The following is a 25,472-nucleotide window of genomic DNA, read 5'->3' as shown; positions in this document are numbered from 1 at the left end:
ACTGGCGCACTGACTTTCTGCCAAACCATTTCCCTCCTGGCTTCAAACTTTTGTCGGGAAAGAGATGAAATCAGCACTTGGAGAGCTGGAAAGGGAAAAACAGCTGCTTTTCACAAAAAGAGGGGGGGAGGGGAAGCAGCACAGCTGGCTCTTGGTGGGAAAGCTGGAGCCTGGTGGGAACGCACAGCTCACAGCAGGAGAGACACACGCACACACCCAGAGGGGCCGAGCAGCACCAGCTCAGGGGCTTGCTTGCTGATGGCACCCTGTGCTGTGTTCTTCAGACACGGACACGTCGCGTCTCCACATTAACCATCCTAGGGCTGTAGAGATTTTCTCCATTTTAGAGAGGTAGACACAAAAAAAGATCTCTCTTTCCTCTGAGTTCTCCTATAAGAATAATTATAGTGCACGTGTGTGGGACACAGTAGAGAGCGGTGGGGCTTGTGGCATCAAGGCCACCGGGTGAAATTGCTCAAGTTGGGCAGACTCTGCGGCATCTTGCAACTGCGGCAGTGTGGCAATGTAGGGCTCTGATAACAAGTATGATTTTTTAAGAGAAGCCAGGGTCTGGGTTTTTGTGTAAAAATTACCTGAGATTTAAACATTGGCAACTAATTCAGAAGCTCTACAGTATTGTGCAGTCCGTGGTAAACTGTGGGCCGAGCAAAACTGTCTGTGGGTAGAGCTGGGTTGAAGGCTGGAATTGGAGGCCTCTGATTTATGGGCGAGAACTGACACGTGTACCCCAGCCAGGAGCAGGCATTTTCAGCACTCCGCCCATGCCCCAAATCCCTACCTCCCTTTTTTGTGTCCCTGACCCCTCCAGCTCTGAAGGGCTTTCACTTCCTGCAGCGTGCACCTCACTTGGCTCATGGCATAACCTGTTTCTTTCTTTCTTTCTTTCTTTTTTGAAACAGAGTATCTGTCGCCCAGGCTGGAGTGCAGTGGTGCGATCTTGGCTCACTGCAACCTCTGCCTCCCAGGTTCAAGCAGCCTCCCGAGTAGCTGAGACTACAGGTGCACACCACCACGCCCAGCTAACTTTTGTATTTTTAGTAGAGATGGGGTTTCACCATATTGGCAAGGCTGGTCTTGAACTCCTGACCTTGTGATCCACCCACCTCAGCCTCCCAAAGTGCCGGGATTACAGGTATGAGCCACCATGCCTGGCCATAGCCTGTTTCTTACCATTCCACTTTTCACCTGCCTTCCTTAATAACTCTAATACAATAGTTTTGTTTTGTTTTGTTTTTTTGAGAGAGAGTCTCACCATCTCCCAGGCTGGAGTGCAGTGGTGTAATCTCAGCTCACTCTACCCTCCGCCTCCCAGGTTCAAGCGGTTCTCCTGCCTCAGCCTCCTGAGTAGCTGAGATTAAGCTGTCTACCACCACACCTGGCTAATTTTTTTTTATTTTTAGTAGAGACAGGGTTTTGCCATGTTGGCCAGGCTGGTCTTGAACTCCTGACCTCAAGTGACTCTCTTGCATTGGCTTCCCACAGTGCTGGGATTACAGGTGTTAGTCACCGTGCCTGGCCTAATATAACAGTATTTTCAGATATCCGTGGCTTATCAGGCACGATGCTAGGTGCTTGACATAAATATTTGCTTGAAATCAACACATCTAAGAAAGATTACATTAATGCTTCATTTACTAAATGTCTAATGGTTTTTGAGTTGTAAGTCAAGGTTTCAAAAGCCTGATCAATTTATATGCAAATAAAATTAACACATCCACATCCTATGATGCACGTAATGGGATTATTCACATTTTATGTATAAGGAACGTGAGACCCAAAGAGATCTGGTCGCAGCTTATAAGTGGTTTCCTGGGGCTCTTCTCCAGAGGGTTCCCCCAACCTTGCTCAGAGGGACAGAGGGCCCAACCCTAGAAATTTGCATTCTCCTCCCACACCTGCAATCCTTGTCCAACGACTCATGGGCACAAGAGTTTGAAAACCCAGCTCCCTTGCCTTGGGTTAAGATAAATGAAGTATTTCCTGCACTCAGCGCTCCCCAGCAAGATCGGGCTGAAGCCGTCATCTGTAGGACGTTGCCTGCGATCACCCCTGACTTGTCTTCCCTCTACCCCAGCCTGCTTCCTTCAGCCCCTTCCCAGTTTTCCCCGGGAGCAATTCCTTAATAAATCACAGGTTCACGAGTCCTTGTCCCAGATCTATTCTGGAGGAATCCCCACTTAGACACCACCGAGGCTAGTGGACAACTCCTCTCACAGTGGAGAAAGAATCTTCTGAGAGGGGCTGGTACAATTGTTTGAGAGCCTCAGAGGACAGGGAAAAAAAAAGGGCATTGCTTTCTCTGAGAACCAAGTAAGATGCTTGGGCCTCTCCAGCAGCCTCTCTGCTCTCCCGCCCCACCCCTTCCTCCACACATCACCCTTCCATATAGATGTGTGGTTGCTCCCAAGCATCCTTCCACCCCTCCCCCTGTGCTGGTAACCATGAACATGGTGTGTGTCTGACCCTGCCCCAGCCCCGGCGTCCTGACTGAGTAAGTCCTAGCCACTTTGCCATAGTGGTTGGTACAAATAACCCAGACTGAAGTCACTTCGCATATGAGAGTCCCATGGAGCACCACAGAGAGTGGCCTGAGGCTGGGAACACAGACTCAATCTCGAGGGTGTACAAGCTTGGAACATGGCGAAAGCCAGCAGAAAATAAAGTGGACCTACAGAAATGGGCACAAGAGAAGTGACAGGAAAGGACACCAGAGCCCAAACCTGGGTTCTGCTGCTTGCCGGCAAAAGCATTCTGACAATTCTCAGGACTCCCAGAGATCTGTTGCATGTTTTGGAAATTCACAGAGCACCTAAGACGGAGCAGAAATACGGAGGAAGGAGACACTGGCCCAATGTGGCTGGTACATGTTGACGGGGAAGCACAGGGCCTGCCTGGGTGCTGTGTGTTCCTGCAGAAGGGCCAGCCCTGCCACAAACATGAAAATCCGTTGTCTGATCCCTGCAGCCCTGGTCAGCCGGTCACTAAATGAAAGCCTTGTATCTACCGTTCGTAATGGGCTCACCAAGTGCATCTGATACTGCGTGTGAACTCAAGGACCTTGCAATCTAGTTAAAGGGACCACACTGGCTGCATAGGGTGGGAGTAGCGGCATGGTTTTGGGGTCAGATGGACCTGGGTCTGGGTAGCACCAAATCTCTCTGGGCTTCAAGTTCCTTATATGTAAATGAGAGAGAATGCCATTATCTACACCATAAGGATGGGTTGACTTTTTAAAAATATATTTTTATAATTAATCAGGCTTTTGAAACGTTGACTTGCATAGAATTCAGAATCATTAGACATGTTGTAAATGAAGCATTAATTGAATCTTCCTTAGATATGCTGACTTTTAAACAAATATTTATGTCAAGTACTCAGCATCATGCCTGATGAGCAATTAATATTTTTAAATATTGACTATTATATTAGAGTTATCATTAATGAAGGCAGGTGGAAAGTGAAATGGTAAGAAATAGCTTGTGCTATGCCCTAAGTGAGAGACACAGACAAGGGGGAGATCTTTGCAATTGGTGGTCTAGAAAAAGGAAGAGACAGGCTTGTGTCTGCTTTAAAACAGGGGGTTAGGGGGAACTGATGCTGTTACAAGGTCCCCCACTTCTGATCAGAGAAGTGCTGAGAGTCACATGAGGAAAGAGGGTTTGCATGGGCAGGACTCCATTACCGAGAGGAGCTTCAATCCCAATGTGGTTTTCATTCCAAGGTCTTTATTCAGAAGTCTGATTTGAGGGATAAGAATCAGGGGAATCTTGGCTCCCATGTTAGTGTATGTGATGGAAAGAGACAGGAACTGGCATTTACTGGACCTCTACAATGTACCAGGCCCTGTGCTAGGTGTTTTTATAAATAGTGTATCTGTCAGCTATTCCCACAATAAAGCTGTGTAACAAAATTCACAGCATACAACATCTGCAGGTTACATGGAATTTGACTGACCTAAGCAGGGCTCAGCTGGGGCTGACACCAGGCCATGGGATGGGTTCAAATCTGCTTAGTATGTTTCTTATGCTTCTAGAACCAGCAGCTACCTAAAAAATGATTTTCTGCAATGATGGCAAAAAAAGTGCAGGAGGCAGCTTAACAGCACAAGCCCACCCAAGCCTTCACTTACATCATGTCTGTCAACATCCTGTTGACCATAGCAAGTCAGTAGCTAAGGCCAAAGCTAAGGGACATTAAATACACCCTGTCACTCGAGGCCATAGCAAGGGTGTGGACATCTAATATTAATGTTACTACAGGGAAGTGAATATAGGGAAATAATTATTCTATCTTCTATAGAAGCTGTTTTATTATATCCTCTTCAACAACCCCAGCAGGCAGCCACTATTAACCCCAATGTAGAGATTTTAAAAACCCAGGCTTGGAAAATGCCACAATAATTTAGAATGTCTAAGCCACCAAACTAAGATTTGTGCCTTGTCTGCCTGGCTCCGAAAACTGGGGTCTTCTGCCATTCTGGGCAGCCTGTTAAACTGAAAATTTGCATTTTAAGTCATCCGTCTGTGGGCAACAGTGACCTATCGTAAACCATCATCTCCCCAAAGCAAGAGAAGGATTTGAGTACAAGTAGGTGATTTGGGAGGTGATCTCAGGAAGCACCATGGAGAAACGTGGAAGAGAAACAAGGAAGAGAAGCCAAGAAAGGGGCCTTTCTGGAGCCAGTTACTGCTGTGGGAAGCCGGGCACCGAGAACGGGGTGACCAACAGAAGAGGGTCACACACTTCAGAGTTGTTGAAAACAACAGGCGGAGAGCTGGGGTCCTTGTCCATCAACTCCCAGGAGCCATTGGGAAGCACCACCCTGGTTCACTGGGTCTCCATCTAAAACCACCTGGGAGTTTGTTGTTTTTGAGACAGAGTCTCACTCTGTTGCCCAGGCTGGAGTGCAGTGGTGTGATCTCGGCTCACTGCAACCTAGCTCCGCCTCCTGAGTTCAAGCAATTCTCCTGCCTCTGCCTCCAGAGTAGCTGGGATTACAGGTGTGTGCCACCACGCTCGGCTAAAGTTTGTATTTTGAGTAGAGATCGGGTTTCATCATGTTGGTCAGGCTGATCTCGAACTCCTGACCTCAAGTGATCTACCCACCTCAGCCTCCCAAAGTTCTAGGATTACAGGCGTGAGCCACTGCACCCAGCCAAGTTGTTATTGTTGTTGTTTTGTTTTATTTTGTTTGTTTGTTTGTTTGCTTGTTCTTTTTGTGATGCCTGGGTCTCACCTGCAGTGATGTTGAGCTGATGAGGCTGTGCCAGCCTGAGCATGGGACTGGTAAAAGCTCCCGCAATGATCTGTTGGACATGGTAGTTTGGAAGCCCTGATCTAGCTGGTTCCTCAGATCCCTCTGAGCCTATAAGTTTGGGGCCTCTTTGAACAAGCTCAGCTGAAGATGGAAACCCTGAGAAAGTGGCCTGTGCAGCTGGAGATAAATCATTCATTGGCTGGGGCTGCAGCTGGTGGCGGCTTGAGAAATGAGCTTTTTGGCCTTAACTCCGCTGTTCGTGCTCCCATGACCATAAGGAACTCGACGCACAGAATTTCTTTTTAGAAAGAAAAGGGAAAAAAAAAAAAAAAAGTCAAGCATATTTTCAGAGGTTTAATTTCCCTCCAATGTCCTGAAGAAACCTTTCAAAAACCTTAGACTGCCTCAACCCCAGTCTCTAGTAATAACATCAAAGACTTTGAAAAGGAGACCCAGTGTGACTTTGCTTAAGTAAATAAAACCCAGGGGAGGAGGGAAATTAAAAAAGAGCGTGAGTTTAAGAGGAGCCAAACTTCCACCAAAAAAGGTGGAAGAGGGAAGCTGATTGGTGGGGTGGAACGGGAGGCGGATGCCGAATTCCAAGAGTTTAAAATTCAGGAAAAGAAGAGAAATGCACCGTCTTTGCCAGATTTAGCAAATAAAAATATGGGATGCCTAGTTCAATTTGAATTTCAGATAAACAATCAATTTTTTTTAGTGTGTGTCCTATACAATATTTGGGACATACTTATACTAAAAATATTATACTAAAAATATTATTCATTGCCCATCTGAAATTCAAATTGAACTGGGGATCCTGGATTTCATCTGGCAACCCTAAAACATACAAACATTGGTCTCAGCTGGTCAGGACACCCTTAAGCAGGCGTCTCTAAGTTACACTGGGTGCCTCTGTGCTAAATGAGGTGTCTCTGGTCTTCACTGGGCGTCTCTGACCTTCTCCCATTTGTAACTGGAGTGGAAATACCCATAAAGGAAGATGAGGAACTAGATGGATGGAAAGGGGAGGAGACAGAGAGAAAAAGGGGTCTTCATGGGAGGGGCAGGAGCACCGGCATGACATTCCTCTGCCTGCTTTTTCCTGCCCGAGCTCTCAGCACAGCAGGGGGACCTGAGTTCAGAGCCCCAGTTCCGAGTGAGAATTTGCCTTTCCCTCTGTGAGCCGAGGATTCGGAGGAAGGTCTGCAGAAATTGGGAGAGCTGTTCACCCCAACCCTGGAGAAATGAGATGGAGCGCTGGAGGTTTAACCCCCATGCACGTACTCGAGGTCACCCCTTCCCCATCTCCTGCCCTCCTTCGCCTGAGCCTTTCCTCCCGGTGCTGCCTCCATCCACCCTCTCCTCTTTCCCTCCCTCCTCATCTCTTATCCCTCCAAATAAGGAAGCCAGAGGCAGTAGCGCGGTCAGGGAGGATGCCTGCAGGTCTGGTCCCCGCCCCCAGGCGGAATCCAGTTGCCAACGAGGCAGTCAGGGAGGGTTTGGAGGAGGGGCTGCGGGTGCTCGGTGGTGCTGGGGATCCTGGCTCCCCGACCGCACGTGGCCCCACCGCTGGCTCCAGAGGACTCAGTGCAGCTGTCCCGGACCTGCCAAGGCACCTGTACTGGAGCCACGTCAAGGTGAGAAGAGGGCCTGGCCTGCACGGCAGCAAAGAACAGCTTCACTCCTTCACCGCCAGCAGCTCTGGGAGGTGGAGGATGACGTGGCCCAGTCATTCCACCCCGAGGAAGTGACCCAAAGAAAATAATCCAGCCCAAGAAAGAGAGCTGTGCTCAGAAATATTCACAGCAGCTTAAGGGAAATGGTTTCACAAACCTTGGTATGTCAGCACCATGGAATGTTCCTTTATTTCACCTGACATTTAAGTGAAGACTTGGTGACAGGCATCCTGCCAGCTACTGGGTACACAAAGGAGAATATAAGCTGATCCCTTTCCTCTGGGGTTCACAAGCAAAATGACGGAGGTGGAGAACGCAGCCTCCAGGTAGCGATCGGTCTGCACACCTGTCTGTCCCCTCATCTGTAAAGTGGTGACACCCCATAGGAAGTAGTGAGGGCCCACGGGATGACCCACATCACACACTCAGTGCAGTGCCTGACCCACGGTGAGAACGCTCAGCAGTCACCAGCTACCCTCATGGCTCCTGCTGCTCCTGTGGGGATGTGACAGGCACAGTGATGGGAGGATGCGTGAGCCGTTAGAAGAAAATGTATAGGCACCACCACTGAAGGATGTGCAAGCCCTGAGAGCACAGGGTACGAGAGGTTTAATTCTACTGGAGATGTCACCAAAGGTCACCGTAGGCCTTAACTCAGCTGGGTCTTGAAGGGTGTATAGAAGTTTGCTGGATGGACAAGAAAGGAAAAGGGATGCCAGGTAGAAGCCAACCTGTGGGCCCAGTGTGGGCAAATTCCACTCCATCAGCTCTCCATCATGGTCCCGGCCTTTTGGTGATGATCTCAATCTACTCAAGATGTTTTCAGGCTAACATTGAAACGGCAGGTTCTGAGTCTCTATCCTTTTCTTCCCATGATTCTTAGCCCCGTGCAAATTTTCCCACCTTTCCCAGCAGTCTTTGCACTCTTCATGTCAAGAGATACTGGAAAGACCAGGAGGGAGCCATTTCTATGTCCACTCGGCCCACATCCAAGTGAAAACATCCCGCGATCTTGAAAGAAGTGTCTGTGGTGATAACATTGATCACAACAATCAACAAACATGACACCTTACATTTTTTTCTTTTTTTTTTTTTCTTTTTCTTTTTTTGCGAACAGGGTCTCAGTCTCTTACCCAGGCTGGTGTGCAATTGTGCAGTCCCAGCTCACGGCTGCCTCCAACTCCTGGGCTATAGCCATCTTCCCACCTCAGCCTCCAAAGTAGCTGGGATTACTGAGCTCTGGAGCAGGGCAGCCCTGGGTTTGAACCTAGATTCACTATTACTAGCTGGGTGGGCTTGAGCAGATCAGGCACACACCACCACTCCTAGCTAACTTTTTCTTTTCTTTCTTTTTTTTTTTCAAGATGGGATCTTGCTTTGTTGCCCAGGCTGGTCTCTAACTCCTGGTCTCAGCAATCTCTGCCTCAGTCTCCCAAAGAGTTAGGTTACAGGTATGAGCACTCACGCCTGATAGTTTACTCTCTATCAAGTACTTTGCAAATACTGTCTCTGCGAACTAGCTCTCCTTATCCCCTGAGCTTAGCTAATGCAGCTGAGTTGACATGACCTGCTGAAGGTCACCCAGCTGGTGATAGTGACTCTTGGTTCAAACCCAGGGCTGCCCTTTTCCGCAGCCTATTTCCTTACACTGGGCCATGCTACAAAAAATGCCAAAATTGCTGAGTCAACGCTTAGATCGTGAGAGGGAGAAGGCAGGGCTGAAGTCTTCACTTGCAGGGAAGGGGTTAGCTGGCGATGTTGTCATAAGCCCATGAGGGGCGACAGCTCTAGACCTGAGTGCTACACACTGATCCTGCTCTGGACGCCAGACACTGCCCTGGTTTGTCATTTCTGTATGGGTCAGGGTCCCAGCACAAAACCAAAACCATGCTAGACCTTCCAACCCAGGGATAGAGGGACCTTGTTTTGCAGCTTCGTATTGATGAAGAGCCATATAAGGATATTGACGTCACCCAGAGTTTAGTAACAACAGGAAGCCACTGCTACCATCACTAGGGCTGAGACAGGAAGGGACAAAGGGACAAGGTGGGGTCATCAGAGCTGATGGTTCTGGGGCCTCTGGCAGGAGCAGGAGCCACAGCAGAGAGGCAGCCACTGCCTGACACACCCCTGAAGCGCTGCGGGGAGAGACAGCCTGACCTCTCCCCGCCTCTGCCCTCCAGGCTTCTACTCACTTGGCCAAACCTATCTGAAGCCAGAGGGCAGAGGTCCTGGCAACGACCCTCTCCTCAGTGTAGAGCAGAAAGCAGAAAGGAGAGAAAACAGAGGGAGGTCAGGTACAGTGTCTACCCCCAGCAACTGCCCTTCAAGGTCATTGATTTACCCCATTGTAGAGATGAGGAAACCAAGGTTTAGAAAGGTTAAGTGACTGAGCCAACCAAGATGAGGCAACTTTTAGGTTGGTGGAGACCTAAGTGAAACCCAGGTCACTGTATCGGTTTTCAAAGCTCAGGCCAAGCTGATCACCTCTGGGACTTTGTGAATCATGAAGAATCCAACAAATCAACAACAACATCATGAGGATGTAGGGCCTTGAGGTTCCAAAGACTTAGCCCACATGGGGCCAGGAGCCAGGGGCCCTCGGATGACATTGGTGCTCATGTTTCCCTCTCCTCCTCAGCTCCTTAAGTCCCGGCTGCAGAAGAATATTCTATGAACCCACAGCCGGCACTCTGGGTTTGGGAACTAAGGGCAATTTTCCTTTCCTTCTTTGTGTGCTTCTCTATCTTCCAGAGGGTTTTGTTGTTGTTTTCTGGGGTTTTCTTGTTTGCTTGTTTTGAGACAGGGTCTGGCTCTGTCGCCCAGGCTGGAGTGCAGTGATGTCATTTTGGCTTACTGTAACCCACTTCCTGGGCTCACACCATCCTCCCACTTCAGCCTCCCGAGCAGCTGGGGCTATAGGTGCATGCCACCACGCTGGCTAATTTTGTATTTTTGCTTTGGCCACATTGCCCTGGCTGGTCTTGAACTCCTAGGGTCAAGCGATCCTCCTGCCTTGGCCTCCCAAAGTGCTGGGATTACAGGTGTGAGCCACTGCACCTGGCCTATTTCCCAGTTATTTACAAGGAGCATACACTGCTTTGATACTGGGAAGGACAGATCATCTTTAGGCAGTATTACATGGCAGCAGGTTCCAGATGAAGGCTTAGCAGAAAAAAAGTTGGGGCAAAAGGGTGGTGTCAGGACGAGGACTGGCCAATACAGATGGCTGCTCCCTCCTTCCCTGGAGGGGACAAAACCAGGCACCATCCACATGCCACGGTCTGGGCTATTCTTATCAAACACACACTTACACATATGCTCACAAACCTCATGTGCATAGACACAAACACACATATGACACACATAAAGATACATACACAAACACACAAACACACCCTCAAAAGCACACCTGCCGATGAGGCACATGCATACACACACGCACATAATTGCTGACACATGCACACATCTCTCATGCACATACACACACATATCCACACGTGCACCTGCACATGTACTCATCACGGACACACATGTGCACACAACCATTATGCACATCATACACACGGGCTCACTGCTTCACTTTGAAAACAGGATTTGGCAAAACCTTCCTGGCACGATCATCTCACAAGGGTGTCTCTGACCTCCTCCTCTGAGTAGCTCCCAGTGATGCCTTCAAGGAGCAGGGGTGCCTTTGTCTGGGTCCCAGAACACACACTGCAGCTGTCATCTCAGGGGTGAGCTCCACAGAGCGCTTCCCTCTGTAACCACAGGCTGGGGGGCCCAGCCCGTCCCCTTAAGCCCTGAGCAGCCTGTCCGTGACCAGGAGCTCAGCACTTAGGAAGGCTTCTAGAAGCTCCCTCCAAAACCTCGGAAGCAGCTCCGTACCCTAAGAGAGGCTGCAGTTTGCAGAGTTCACACTTCCCCGGAGGAAATCTATGAAGCCAGACCCACCTGGGCCCCCAGAAAGGCCCTTAGAGTCAGAATGCTTGGATCCAGTCCCTGCTCCTCTCTGAGCCTTGGTTTTCTTAGCAGTAAGGAAACAGACCTTTCGGCACTCATCAAGGGCTTGTAGCTAAAGCTATAGACCGAGCTTCCCAACCTTCAAGGCAGGTGAGAGGCGTCTAATTCAGAAGATAACATGCACCCAAAGTCCTCAGCCGTCAGTATTTATTGCTGGGGGTTCCACAGTCCCTGCTAGTATAAATATATACATAACTTGTTCCCCCAGAGAGCCCAGATGGCTGGGAGGAGGAGGGGAACCCCACACACCTGCACAGCCGCCCCCGCCACCCCACAGGTTAGCCACAGCCCAGTGGTTTGCCAAAAACATCTGCCCCATGCTTTCTGGATAACATACTGAGCAGCAGGGGCCCAGGGTGGGAGGGGACAGCTGGGAGCTGAGGGCCTCCAAGATGGTCTCGAACAGGAAAGGATGACAGGCACTGGTGCAGGGACAGGGTCACATGAATCAGGCAGGCAAGTCACGGGTCTGTGACTTTTGAGCACCAAGGAGGGGGACAGGCTCAGATGGGCTGAAATGTCCTTCTGTCACCTTCCAAAGGGGATGCTTAGCAGAGATCCAACTTAGGGTTTTTGCTTCTTTAAAGAAAGCCCTTGTCAGCTACATCACAGAATGGGTGGGAACAGGAAGTTAACTTGGAAAGACATGACTTGTCATTCCTTGGAAAAGGGGAATGAGCTTCTAATGGTCCAAGGAATGAGGAATGAGTCCACTGGGAAGCAGGGTAACTCTAGCGTCCCCAGAGAGCCAGGTCTGCAGTGATGCCAGGAGGCCTGCAACCATACTGGGCTTTGACCTGCTGAGAGAGGCTCCTGCCCAGGCTTCAGGCCCTGCCAAACTCCATGCTGGCTCTCCTGGGCCATGGTCCTTCCCACAGAGTAAGAAGTTGGTGAGGCCAAGAGGACATGCCCAGCCAGATGATCACCCATCCCCCTTTCTAGAAGGTACCCCTTGGCCTGAGGGTGGCCAAGGGACCACTGTCGGCAAGAGAATGATAGAGTGTGGTTGCCAGATGTGTGTGCTCGGGGCGCCTCAGCATGAGGGAACTGGGAGGTGGGAAGGGAAGGAGAAGGAAGAGGGAGGCTTGCTACCTGGGCCAAGATCCCCACCCAGTGATTTCTGCTTAGACTGGCCACTCTTGTCATAAGGTAGGCCAGGAAAGGTGACTGTGCTATGCCTAATAATATAGAGGCTCCGTAACTGGTAAGATCAGGAAACACGATTGAGGGCAGGCAGCTGGCAGCCTTTCTGTGCTTCACTTTTCTACTAAATGCAGCAGAGGGGAGAGGGTAGCCCCACCCTGGAGAGTTCCTACCCCAGAGCTGATCCCCTAGCACCCAGGATCACTCCAGGAGCTGAGGACTGTGTCCAGCACCCACACCTTAAACTTGACCAGATGTAATTACTCAACCATCTACTCACATTTTCCTCAGCTGACCACTGAGGTCAGAGCCAGCTGGACCGGACTTCCTGCTGCTGCCCTGGAGATCCCTGTTGCCACTGGGGACTCCTGGACACAGGACGTGTTATGAATCAGAAACAAATGTGGATTCTCTACTTTCTGCCATCACCCACACATGGAGCATGTCCACCACTGCTATATAACAAACCATCTCAAAATGTACCGGTTAAAGATAACAACGGTTTCCTTTTACTCACAAGTCTGTGGGTGGTTGGAATGGTTCTTTGAATCTGGGTTGGGCTCAGCTGGCCTCAATTGGGCCTCACCTCTGCATCTGGAGCAAGCTGCCAGCTCAGCTGGGCACTAGCTGGTGCCGACGGTCTCAGCAGGAGCAGCTCCTTCTGCTTTACATTCTCACCTCCTCCAGGAGACTGGCCCAGGCATGTTCACAGCACAGGCTGGTTGGGTTTCCAAGGGAGCAATGGAAGTGTGCTGGGCCTCTTGAGGCCTGGGCTGGATTGTACCACATCCTATTGGCCAAGTCACATGACCAGCATGGATTCAAGGGGTGGAGAAATAAACTCCATCTGTTGATGGGAGGGGCAGCAAAGGCTCATTGGGGTTCTCTCTCATAGCACTGACAATCCTTTCCATAGAATACTGTGTGTATTGAATCTTAAAGATTCTGATGACTCTGATCTAGAGGCTGACTTGAAGACATTGTGTTTAGGGAAGAGACCACTTTGACACCTTCAGTGTGGAACTCATGGGGTCCTGGGTGGTGAGGGGCATTGTCCACAGTCTAGAGAACTTAAAAAGGCAGTCCTTACTTCGCAAGGTACTTACTGACTTCAGGAACAAAGCATCGAAGGAGACAATACAGAAAAAGGGTTCTCCTTATGCAGGCCTTCTTGTACAACCAAAAGACTGGCAACTAGAGTTTATCTTTTCTCTTCAAGGATCGGAGTTTAGCAGCTTTGTATGTAAGGGCAGTCTTAATCATAAACCTGACTGCATTTGCACAAAACAGTAGAGTTAGCCCATCCCTTCTTGCCTTCAATCCTGGGGGCTCACTTCTCTTCCTTACTAATAGATGTTCTTTGTCCATTTTTTCCAGAATATGGTCCCTTCATCTGCATTTTAAAAACCGTTCAGGTAGACATCCTTTCTTCTCGGTGATTTTTGTGATCATTTCTTAATGGCATCTGGGAACTCATCTGCTGCCTCTTGATCCATGGGAGCTGCTTCTCCTGTTATCCTGACATTGTTTTAAGCTAAACCTCTTTCCAAAATTATCAAACCGTCCTTTGCTATCATTAAACGCCCCAGCTTTAGACCCTCCAACATCCTTTTGCTTTAAGTTGTCGTAAAATGACTTCGCTTTTTCGCGAATCCTATTAAAGTCTATAGGTATGCCTTTCTTATAGCAATCCTGCACCCACATAAAAGCTGCATTTTCGATATGAAAGCAATTTTGCAAAAAAGTACAAGGTTTTTGTGCCTGCCAGTAGCAATGGCTTCACGAATTTCCTTTTGTTTTTTTTACAACGGTTCTTACGCTGGTTCATTTGTCTTTGAAATAGCAGACAACCTCAGCTGCAGACCTCAATCTACAGTAAACATCCAGCAATTCAACTTTCTTGTAATGTCATGGCTTTCTTCTGCTTCTTGAGAGAACCTCCAGCATCAATAGTGGCACTTCATATGGGTCCCGTGATGCTATTAGAGGTTTATGGTATTGCATCGAACACAAAGAAAAATGCACAAGAACCAGAGGAGATAACTTTTCACTGCAATATGTAGTTTATCGATAGAGACGAACTGCTCACAGGGAGATGATCAGCATCATATGGTGTTTAAGTGGAAACCTGCAGCAGGAGCTTGCCACAATAGCAACAAGAGGCAGCTGTGAAGCTATTACAGTAGTACGGTATCAGTACAGTTAATCTATGCAGTTATTATTTAATATTATATCCTTCCATTCATTTCCATTTATCTTGACTGAAAGGCACCATGCGTGGTCTGTGTTCGTATGTTACAGTTTTGATTAAGTTTTTAGAACGTATTTGTGTATATTTCATGGTAGTAAATGATAAAATAGACTCATATCTACATATATTTTATGTATTCATGACATATCTAACATTTTTCTGGATTTTCTTGATATTTCTAGATCATGCTTCACACCTTTTTCAAATTGTCACAAATCTTAAAAAAAAAAAAAAGGTTTATTGAAAAAAATCCATGGAAAAGTGAACCCATGCGGCTCAAACCCATGTTGTTCAAGGGTCACCTGTAGTTGCAAAGGTGATGGAAATGCTGAAAACCTAAACAGGGGAGGGTACAGCAACCCAGAAAGTAGAAACTGCAAGAAACTGCTACTGTCCCAGGGCTGGAGGGACAAAGGAAGACAGGGTGTTATCAGGAACTGAAGTTCCTGGAGGAGACTTGGTCATTGCTGGAGGCATCACCTGAAGCAGAAAGGGCTGGAGAATTATCCTGGCTTCTCCCTACCAAGCTCAGTCTCCTGCCAGTGCCTCCAGTTGACTGAACTTATCAGGAAGCCAGAGTGCAGGGGAGCCTGGGAAATGTAGTCCACAGAGGTCTGGGCCCAGCAACACAGCACAGCAGGGAAGGATGAGGGATGGATCTGAGGACAGATAGGAAAGTGACAGGCCCTATGGCCTGAGCTGTGTAATGGGGATGAGAAGGGCCCTGTGCCTACCTGAAGGCAGGAGATTGCCTCTGCTGACAGCTTTGCATCTTTTCTGATCCCTACAGCATTGGAGAGGATAAGGGGCAAGGGAGAAGGCTTTGTCACCCTGCTCCCAACAGGAGGGGACTGTGGGAGAATGCCCTTAGGTGGGGAGATGACCTGTGGTCTGGGAAACCAGGATGGCTGGGTTCTTGAGTGGCCCTGCCAGCCAGAGCTGGGGATCGATCCTCACATTAGTAGACGCGAACGTCCAGCGCTGTGGGGAAGTCACTATAGCAGCTGCCGTAGATGAAGCATCCACTGGCCCAGGCACTAAGCTCCATGCTTTAGGTGGATTATTTCATGTAATCCTTTTAATAATCCTTTGAGATATTAACCGAGGGTGTTCCATAAAACCTGGAAATAATGATTATAGCAAAAAAAAATAAAAGTGTTCCAGGTGTCCATGTACAACTGAACATAAAGTCCTGAAACCGAAAAATGAGAACATCTCAGAAGGTCTGAGTGTTGTGTGGCTGCTTGAGGCCAAATTAGACCTTCTGGTCAACATGATTTCCTGTAAGTGAACAGGAAAAAATAGGCTTCTGTATATGTTCTATGTATTAAATCATACAGTTTCACTATATATGTTTTTATTCAATATTTCTTGCAATTCAGCATCCTAAAAGTTTCACACCACATGACACTTTCGAGGAAGAAATGGAAGATCAGGCTGGATGTGGTGGCTTATGCTTATAATCCAAGCACTTAGGGAAGCCAAGGCAAGAGGATCTCTTGAGCCCAGGAGTTCAAGACCAGCCTGGGCAACATGGGGAAACCCCATTTCTACAAATAATAAAAAAATTATCCAAGCATGGTCTTGCATACCTGTAATCCCAGCTACTCTGAAGGCTGAGGTGGGAGAGTCACTTGAGCCTGGGAAGTAGAGTATGCAATGAACTGAGATCATGCCACTGCACTCCAGCCTGGATGGACTGTTTCAAAAAGGAAAGAAAGACAGACCCTGAAAAGAAAGAAAGAGAGAGAAAGAGAGAGAGAGAGAGAGAGAGAAGAGAAAGAAGAGAAGAGAAGAGAAAAGAAGAGAAGAAAGGAAAGGAAAACAAAAGAAAAAGAAAGAAAGAAATGGAAAATCAGAGAGGTGAAGTAACCTGCCTAGGATCACACAGCTTGTCAGTGAGAGACACTGAGTTGCTCAGTGATGGAGTGTCTAATGTTGGGTGTGTGTGTTCTGACCATGGCCCAAGGCCAAATATAACCTGGGGAAGGCACCACACTACTTCCCTGTCATCACAATGGGTACATTGTATGCCAATGGCACGTGGTCATACACACCTCCAAGGGTAAACAGTCAAATGCCAGGAGCCTCTCCAGCTCTCCGACATCAAAATACTGTATCCTGAAGAGAGTGGGGCTCTGCAGTCCAGCCCCATGTGATACGCAGTCCCAGTGGGGGCTGGAGACTGGCCCAAGGTCACACAGCTGGGTAGAGGTGAACCACACACCACCACCCCGCGCAGTTGCAAATCAGTTTCAAGGCCCGCTTCCTCTCTCCTTTCCTAGAATGCCTTGTGACCACAGAGTTTCTGCAGTTCAAACCTGGAGGGCAGGTTGGTTTTGTTCGGTTTATCACACTCCTTCACAGATTGCAGGCGAGATTTTACCCTTGAACTGAAAGAAGAAATTTATTGTTTGCTTTAAGACATGGCTCTTTCTCTCTTGCCACCGCCCTACCAAATACATTAGAATCCTCTTGTCCTATCAAAAAAAAAAAAAAAAAAAAAAAAAAAAAAAAAAAAAAAACAGTAATAATAATAGCAATTCTATGGGGCAGAAAAGGGAAGAATTTGTGAGTTTCCCACTTCTGTGGGAAATTTGTCTGTCCTATTCTGTGGGAAATTTGTGTGTGGACATTTCCCACAAAAGGCAGTTAAGTCTTCATTGAGTAACAGGAAAAGAGCAGCTCCAGCCCCATGTCTTCATGGCATAGGCAAAGTCAAAGGCGAGGAGAGCTCACCTGAACTCCGGTGTGTAGACAGACGCCATGCCTCCTGTCCAACCTTACATCAGATAACTAGAAGGTCCACATTTTCCGGGTTGCTGTAGGCTGTGTTTAGGGAGACATGTAAGACTCTACTGGAACTTATGTGCTGGGAGGGTCAAGTGCTGACGCTTGGTCTTCTTGCTCTTGGTTGATGGATAGCGGGGAACAGGAGACTATCTCTATCTCACTCAGACAGAGATGGACATTCCAATCAAAAGCTAAGCTACTTCTGAATGCAAAAACGGTGCATCAGCTTTTGCTGCATAACAATCCACTCCAAAATTTAGTGGTTAAAACAACTACTGTATTGTTTGTTTAGCTCATGAGGCCTCAGGTTAGCCATTTGGGTTGTGCGCAGCTGGGCTTATCTGTATGTCTTTGGCCAGCTGCTGGGTTTGTTGGGGCTGTCTGATCTGGGATGGCTCAGCTGAGACCCTATGATTCTGCTCCACATGATCTCTCATCCTCATCAGCATAGGCTGATTTTTAGGCACAGTAGCCCAGGCTTTATCCATAGTAACCAACAGGCTTCCAGGACAACAGCAGCAGTACTCAGGGCTTCTTGAGGCCCAGGCTTGGAACTGTCATAAAGTTACTCCCCACATATTCCAATGGCTAAGTCAAGTCAAAAGGCTGTCCCTGATTCAGGGACTGGAAGTAGCAAAGTCACATTGCAAAAGGGCAATCGATCTAGGGAGGGAGAAGGATTATCACCATGCTGCAAATGATCTTCCCCTACATCCATTCAAAATTCTTCTAGGAACAAAGTACAGGTTTCAGTTTAAAAAAAAAAAGTGTTGAATCAAATAATCCATCAATTAAGAGTTTGTGGCCCCAGCCTATTGTACACCTACTAAGTGCAAGCCTTAAGCCTCATCAGGGGGCATACCCTAAGCAGTAGCAAGCTGGAGCCTGCTAGCACTGGCTCATGAGAAACAACTGTTAAATGCTCAGGAATCTTGTGAGCCAGTTGTTAAACCATCATAGCTTGAAACTGACCATGGTGGGAGCATTTACACCATGGGAATTGGCTAGCACTATAAATCAGGGTGCTTTCTCTCCCAGAGAGCTGGTTTACCCACATGCCACTGCCGTTAAGCAGAAGGAAATACTGTCTCTTCCATCCTGAGGAGTAAGACAGATACACAATGAGCGATTATCACACGCCAATCAGGCATGGTGATTTCAATACAAGAAATAAAATGAGAGATTGGAGGCAGCAGGAAAAGGAACTCATCATTTCTGGCACTCAGAAATGCCGTAAGGCATCATGGAGGAGGCAGTCTTTTTAGCTGAGCCTTGAAGGAAATACAGAGATAGCCACAGCCAGAGGGAAGGCTGTAGCCTGCAGGAACAGCCAGGCACAGGCAGAGGAACCTTCAGAGAGCAAGCAGCCAGCCTGGTGGGAGGGGCTCAGACCGCAGGTGTTTTATTTAGTACCACTTTGGCTTCAAGTGACAGAAAATCCCCAACAACCATGACTTAAGCAAGTTGGTTTTATTCTCTTCCTTTAAGCGGTCTCAGGAAATGATTGTGAATGATCAGTGCTCTGCAGGCACAGCAGCTCTGCCCCGATCAGCCCCTCACATCTCTTGTCCCAGAATCTTCCAGAACAGATGCATGATCTTCTTGTCCTTCCCTCCTTGCTTGGGTGCGGCAGGCCATCCAGCAGCCCGGGATCTGACACCCAGCAGCTTCCCCACTCGCGGCTGTGTGAGCTCGGACAGGTTACCCCACCTTTCCGAGTCCTGGTTTCCAAGTTGGTAAAATGGAGCAAAGTAACCCACAGAGTCACAATGACGCAGGGCATAGTGTGCAGAACTTAGCGTGGTGGCCGACCGAGGGCGGGCACTCAGAGGAAGTGGGGTGTGTGTGTACGTGTGTGTGATTAAAGAGAGACAGCCTCTCCGGACCAGAGACCCCTTGGCCTCCTCCTGCCTTCTGGGAGAAGCAAGACCTCTCTTTTTCCCAGGTGTCGGGGGTGGAACAGCTGTCGGGGAGGGAGCCCTGGCATCCTGGTCCTTGTGGAGTTTGGTTCTGCGTGGGCAGCTGTGTGAACCTTGCCCGCTTCGCTGAGGTGGCCACTTCAAACAAAGGGCCCGTGAGGATGCCCGCCCAGCCCACAGTCCATCCACCCTCACCCACAGCCCACGCCACATGAGGGGGGACTGTGCCTGGAAAGGGCCTCTTTGGGAAATGATGTCCACCCCTTCAGGATCAAGGGGCAGGGCAGCTGGGCTGCAGCAGGGGAGGAGGTCAGGGCAGGAAGTGAGCTAGGTCAGGGACCCGAGCAAATATTTGGCAGATCAATGCTCAAGGCTGACCTGGGGTGTTTACCAATGGGTCGTCAGGAAGTGGCTTCCTGCCACTCTCAACCCCACCTCCCCTCATGGCAGCCTTCAGGGATAAGGGCTTTTCTGGCATGATCAGGGGCTCACCCGTCTGCCTAGCCCACTGGCCTAGCATGCCCTGCCTTGCCCACCTAACTGCAGGTGGTCTTGGGACACATCATTTTTCCTGAGTGAGCAGCTGGAGAGCTCCCTCCAGGGGAGCCTGCTGCCCTGTGCTGGGTCCTCTGCTAGGGAAAGGCTAGCCCACTCTCTCTCCCCAAACAACCGGGGGGCTCACATTCCTGGCCCCTGTCCAATAAATTACGACGTTCCTCTCCGAAGGCCCTGCGGGAGGGACTGAGAGGGAGGTGGGAGCCGGATCCACTTCCCCTCTGTGGCTGGAGGGGTCCTTTCGCCGTCTAGTCTCGGAAAGGTGCCAAACGTTGCCTGCAGTCAAGAGGGAAACAGCGCCTCTCCGAGCACTTTGTTCCACTTGCTGGAGGGCTAAAAATACACTGGCACTGCCAAAGGCAGTCCTTGGGAGCCCAGGGGAGCTGACAGTGGGGAATAGCTATCCTAGCACCTGGCACTATTAAAGGACGTTGGCAGGATTAGCCAGCCCCCTGGGCCCTGCCTGTGCCCATCAACCTGACTCTTCACTGGGTTCACTCTTCCCGGGGCAGCCTCTGACCGAGCTTCCCTGCACGCCAGCCCCGCCCCTGCCCACTCTTTCCCCAGGCTGGACCATCTGCATCCCCAGTTGGAACCTGAGGTTGCCTACGTGACTGCACCTTTGCAGATGTCAAAACAGCAGCTCTCCTGCAAAACACCGAGAAGGCTTCCAATTCCTCTAGCAAAGCTACAATTCGCCATAAAGCTGAAAATGAAAAGCCTTTTAGTGGGCCACAACCCAGTGGCTTCAATTCAAGAAATGTGCGTTGACACCCTGCTTCTATAGGCTTTAATCTTTCCAGGACCTCAAGCCTCTTTGAGAGTCTGAAGAAAGACATAGACTCAGAGAAAAATACCCTCCTAAGCAGCATTTGCCAAGCAATTTCAGGGAATGGGATTTTAGGGAAATGGATACGATGAGCCCCATCCACACATGCACGCACTCCGAGTTAGAAACGCTTGCTTTGCTGGCGGCCAGGCACTGTGCTAGACCCTGAGATGGAGAGATGAGGAAGAGAGGGAAGTGCCAGGCACGCAGATGCCACCAATGCCATGCCTATGTTTAAAGGGCAGTGAGAACAGGGGTCTCGGGGCTGCGGTGGGGGAAGATGGACCAGGGTGTAACTAGAATATGGAGAAGAGGGTGCGTTTAAATGGGGCTTTGAAGGACTCATGCGATCTTACCAGGGAGAAAATGTAGGGTTAGAGAATTTGTTTACATAGAATTTGTGCTCTAGCAGAGCATGAAAAAGAAAGAATTTGCTTGGAAGCAGGGCAGGCCTGAGAGTTTGAACGGGATGCGGCGGCTGAGTGGATTCATTTTCTGTTGCTGTGTGACAGTCTACCGTAAACCGAGAGGCTCGGCACAACACACGCATATTCTCTCAGCTTCCTCAGGCCAGGTGTCCACATGGCTAGGGTAGGTCCCCTGCTCAGGGGTTCCCCAGGCTGCCTCAGGGGTCACAGGGACCTGGAGAGGAAGGAATCCACACCTGAGTTCATGCGGGGTTCTGGCAGGATTCTTCCCCTTGTGACTCGGACCGAGAGCCCCACCTTCCTTACTGGCTGGCCACTGGAAGCAGCCCTCAGCTCCTAGAAGCCACCACAGTTCCCTGCTGTGGGTCCTCTCCGTGGGTAGCTCCCAACACCGATGCTGCCTCTTCAAAGCCAGCAGAATCTCTATAAAGCCTGCTAAGACTGAACCTTCTATCATATAAAGAGAGTGATAACCCATATTCTTGCTTCTTGGTAGGAGCAAGTCACAGGTTTTACCTGCACCCAAGAGGTGGGGGAATTTGACTGGCCGAAACAGCCAAGGGTGGAGCTCACAGGGCCATTTCAAGTTCTGTCCGCTGCAGGAAGACTTTGCTGGAAAAGAGGCTTGGAGAGAGTTTTGAATGCCCTTTATGCTGTACTTTGAAATGTATCCAATGGGAGGCAGGGAGTCACAGAAAGAGGATGAATAGGGGATGAGATTAAGGCGAGAAGCTCAAAGGGAAGGTAATTTCTTTTCTTTTCTTTTCTTTTTTTCTTTTTCTTTTCTTTTTTTTTTTAATGAAGTCTCGTTCCATTGCCCAGGTTGGAGTGTAGTGGCAGGATCTTGGCTCACTGCAACCTCTACCTCCCGGGTTCAAGCAATTCTCCCACCTTAGCCTCCTAAGTAGCCGTGATTACTGGTGCACGCCACCACACCTGACTAATTTTTGTATTTTCAGTAGAGACGGGGTTTTGCCATGTTGGCCGGGCTGGTCTCAAACTCCTGACCTCAGGTGATCTCCTGTTTGGCCTCCCAAGGTGCTGGGATTACAAAGGTGTGAGCACCCAGCCTGAAGCTACTCTCTATGGTTGGGAGGGAAAAGGACGAGGAGCTGTGGCCATGGGATGGAGAAGAAAGACCCGGTGTGTGCCTTGCTGACCTTCATTTCCTCCTGGTCTCTATGCAGGCGTCACCTGGTCAGTAAGGCTCTCCCTGTCTGCCTGACATAAAACACCCGCTGCCTCCCCTCTCAAGCCCTCACCCAGCCTTGTCTCACAGCTTACCAGCACGTGTCATCCCATGTGTTTGTTTCTTTATCTGTTTATTTTCTTTCTCTCCCTTGAAGAATGGAAGGAATTTGTTTGGCTGACTGCTGTATCTCCAGCCACTAGAACAGTGCCTGGAGTATAGTACCTACTCAACCAGTATTTGCTAACTAAATAAACGAATGAATGAATGAATGTATTCAAAAGCTATTCTGGTTCTCTTTCCTTGCCTAACACAGCCATGGCTTGTGGTCCCACGAAGCATCTGAAGCGGGTGGCAGCTCCAAAGCACTGGATGCTGGGTAAATTGACCAGTGTGTTTGTGCCTCGTCCATCCACCGGTCCTCACAAGTTGAGAGAGTGTCTCTCCCTCATCATTTTCCTAAGGGACAGATTTAAGTATGCCCTGACAGGAGGTGAAGTAAAGAAGATTCGCATGCAGCGGTTCATGAAGATTGGTGGCAAGGTCCGAACCGACAGAATCTGGCCTGCTGGATTCATGGATGTCATCAGCATTGACAAGACGGGAGAGAATTTCCGTCTGATCTAGGACATCAAGGGTTGCTTTGCTGTACATCATATTACACCTGAGGAGGCCAAGTACGAATTGTGCAAAGTGAGAAAAATCTTTATGGGCACAAAAGGAATCCCTCATCTGGTGACTCATGATACTCACACCATCCGCTACCCTGATCCCCTCATCAAGGTGAATGACACCACTCAGATCAATTTGGAGACTGGAAGATCACTGATTTCATCTAGTTTGACACTGATAACCTGTGTATGGTGACTGAAGGTAACCTGGGAAGAATTGGTGTGATCGCCAACAGAGAGAGGCACCCTGGATCTTTTGACATGGTTCACGTGAAAGATGCCAATGGCAACAGCTTTGCCACTCGACTTTCCAATATTTTCGTTATTGCCTTCATCTGGAAACTGGGCAGGCCTCTATGACCTCCTTGGCTGGTGGAGTCCACCATAAACCATGTCAGATAATCTCATCCTCACGGTTGGACCAGGCTACCCAGCTTCCGGACGTTTCTCTCTCTTGGCACATGTGCCTTCAAAGCCCCGAGCCACCATGTAATAAATTTTCCCAAAGCTACCCCACAGAGAGGCCCATGTGAAGAGAAACTGAGGCTGCCAGCCCCAGCTGAGCTCTTAGCGAAACATATCCAGACCACAGCACTCATCATGGCCACAATGCCCTGCTCTCTAGGGTTCCCCAAGGCCCTGCTCCCCACCCCTGCTGTGCACTCCCTGGGAAGGCTGGCTTCATCCCACCATGCACCTGCCTGGGCCCAGTGGGGATCAACAAGCAGGCCCTGGGTACTGTGCCCCCTGAGCAGCCCTTAACAGGTCTGCACAGGTCATCTGCCCAGCTCCCAGCTCCCAGCCCCCAGCTCCCCAACCACCCCACTCCAGAAACATGGAAAATCCAGGGACCATCCCAGGCCCAGCTGCACTCCAGGAAGAAACCGGGCATGCTGCCCAGAATTACACAAAATGGACTTTGGGCCAATTGCCCAAGCTGGACTAATGCCCCCACCTTCTTAGAAAGGGCACTCTTTCCGGAACCAAGGCCATAGCCTGGAACAAAACCCAGATGTCGGTTGAGCAGGACATGCCAGGTGGGAGGGGCTGCGGGGAAGGGGGGAGGTGCACATCTGATGCCTCTTGCATCCTATCAGCCCAGATGGGTGGGGGGGGGGGGAGGGAAGGAGACCCCATGTATAAGGACTATCATCAGGCAGCCAGCTGCTTCTGAAGGTGGATCTCTGAGGCCCCTGGGATTCAGCCCCCTCATCCCTGCCTTAAGCAATGGAGATAAATCCAGGTTAGGGGTCAGGGAGCACAACAAGCTGTGCTCCCTGAAAGCAAAACGGATAAGTACACATCAGGAAAGAATTGTTTCCTAGCCTGCATTTGTGTTAGGATACACGTAACCTGTACCTCTGGAGCATTTCAAATAAGACCTGCTTTATTGTCGTATTCTTAAGTTCTCTTAATAAATATTTCTTGAGTACCTATGGTGTGGCCAAGCCCCCATAGATATGTTTTCACAAATACATCCACGTATGAATATGCAAAGGATATCTCTAGAATAGTGGTTCTGAACCAGGGCTGCCAGAGAATGTTTGTTGATGTCTAGAGGCATTTTTAGCTGTCACAACTAGAAAAGTGCTACAAAAATCAAGTGGGGCGAGACCAGGGATGCTACGAAACATCCTGCAATACACAGGACAGCCCCGCAATACAGCAAAAGTCTCTGACCCAAAGTGTCATTCATACTGAGATTGACCTCTAGAAGGATACTCAAGGGACGCGTCCACAGTGAACACCCCTGTTGCAGGGACTGGGGGACCACTGTGCTTGTGTATGCAAAATCATTTTACTTGTGTGCCATTGTGAGGAAGGGCATTTTGTAGGGCTTCTTACGAAGTGCCTGGATTACTTATTTTTAGAAAAGAATAACTGTGACTTGACTGAGCCATAACTATTTAGTGGTCTTCTCTTGATTGCTGGGGTGAAGAAATTTAAAGAGGAGGAAAAGCAGGGACCTGCCACAGTTCCTGGGACACACAATCCTCAATCCACCTAGTCTTCCTCTAGACCAGAGTGTCCCCACCTGGCACCAGCGCATAGTGGCCCAGTCTGTTCTTTCCTGCAGGGACCGTCCTATGCAGGATGTTCAGCAGCATCCTGGCCTCTCCCTCCCCAGATGCCAGTGGCACTCTCTTCCCTGCTGGGACAACCCAGAATGTCTCCGGACATTTCCAAATGTCCCATGGGGGAACAAAAACATCCCTAGTTTGGAGCCACTGTGCTAGATTTACTCTGCGAACATCTCAACACAAAGAAGTCCCCATCCACTAACCTCAGGAATCTATGACCCAGCTGGATCCTCAGGGAGACCCGAACCCATGCCCAGGGCCAAAGGAACTAAGGACACGGAGACAGCAGACACTGCATGGCGCCAGGGGTAGAGGAAGAATGCCTCCTAGGGGAAGTGTTGCTCACAGATTTCTGAGCGTAGAGAGGGGCCTCCTGGGCTCCCCTAAAACATCTGCCCATTTCACAGAGAAGGAGATGGAGCAGAGGGGTGATGTGGCCCCAGTCACACAGTGAATGATGGCTAGGAGAAGCTGGGACAGCTGTATTCTCTGTAGCATCCCAAAACATCCTGGGAGACTTTCCTTGTTCTTTATATACTCCCTGGCTCCATGGACACCCCTAAGTGTCCTGGTGCCCGCATCTTGAAAGGGGGTCACCTAAGATGGCATATGACTGGCTGTGTGTATTTTCTGCAT

At 49.3% G+C, this 25,472-nt stretch overlaps 1 pseudogene; it reads left to right on the top strand.

Annotated features, from left to right (window-relative positions):
* The first annotated feature begins 22,402 nt into the window (after window positions 1–22,402).
* Window positions 22,403–23,115, top strand: LOC101033706 (small ribosomal subunit protein eS4, X isoform-like; annotated as a pseudogene).
* The last annotated feature ends 2,357 nt before the right edge of the window (window positions 23,116–25,472 follow it).

The sequence above is a fragment of the Saimiri boliviensis genome, chromosome 9 (assembly GCF_048565385.1).
Source record: "Saimiri boliviensis isolate mSaiBol1 chromosome 9, mSaiBol1.pri, whole genome shotgun sequence".
Lineage (NCBI taxonomy): Eukaryota > Metazoa > Chordata > Mammalia > Primates > Cebidae > Saimiri > Saimiri boliviensis.
This window is presented reverse-complemented; position numbering and strand designations above follow the sequence as displayed.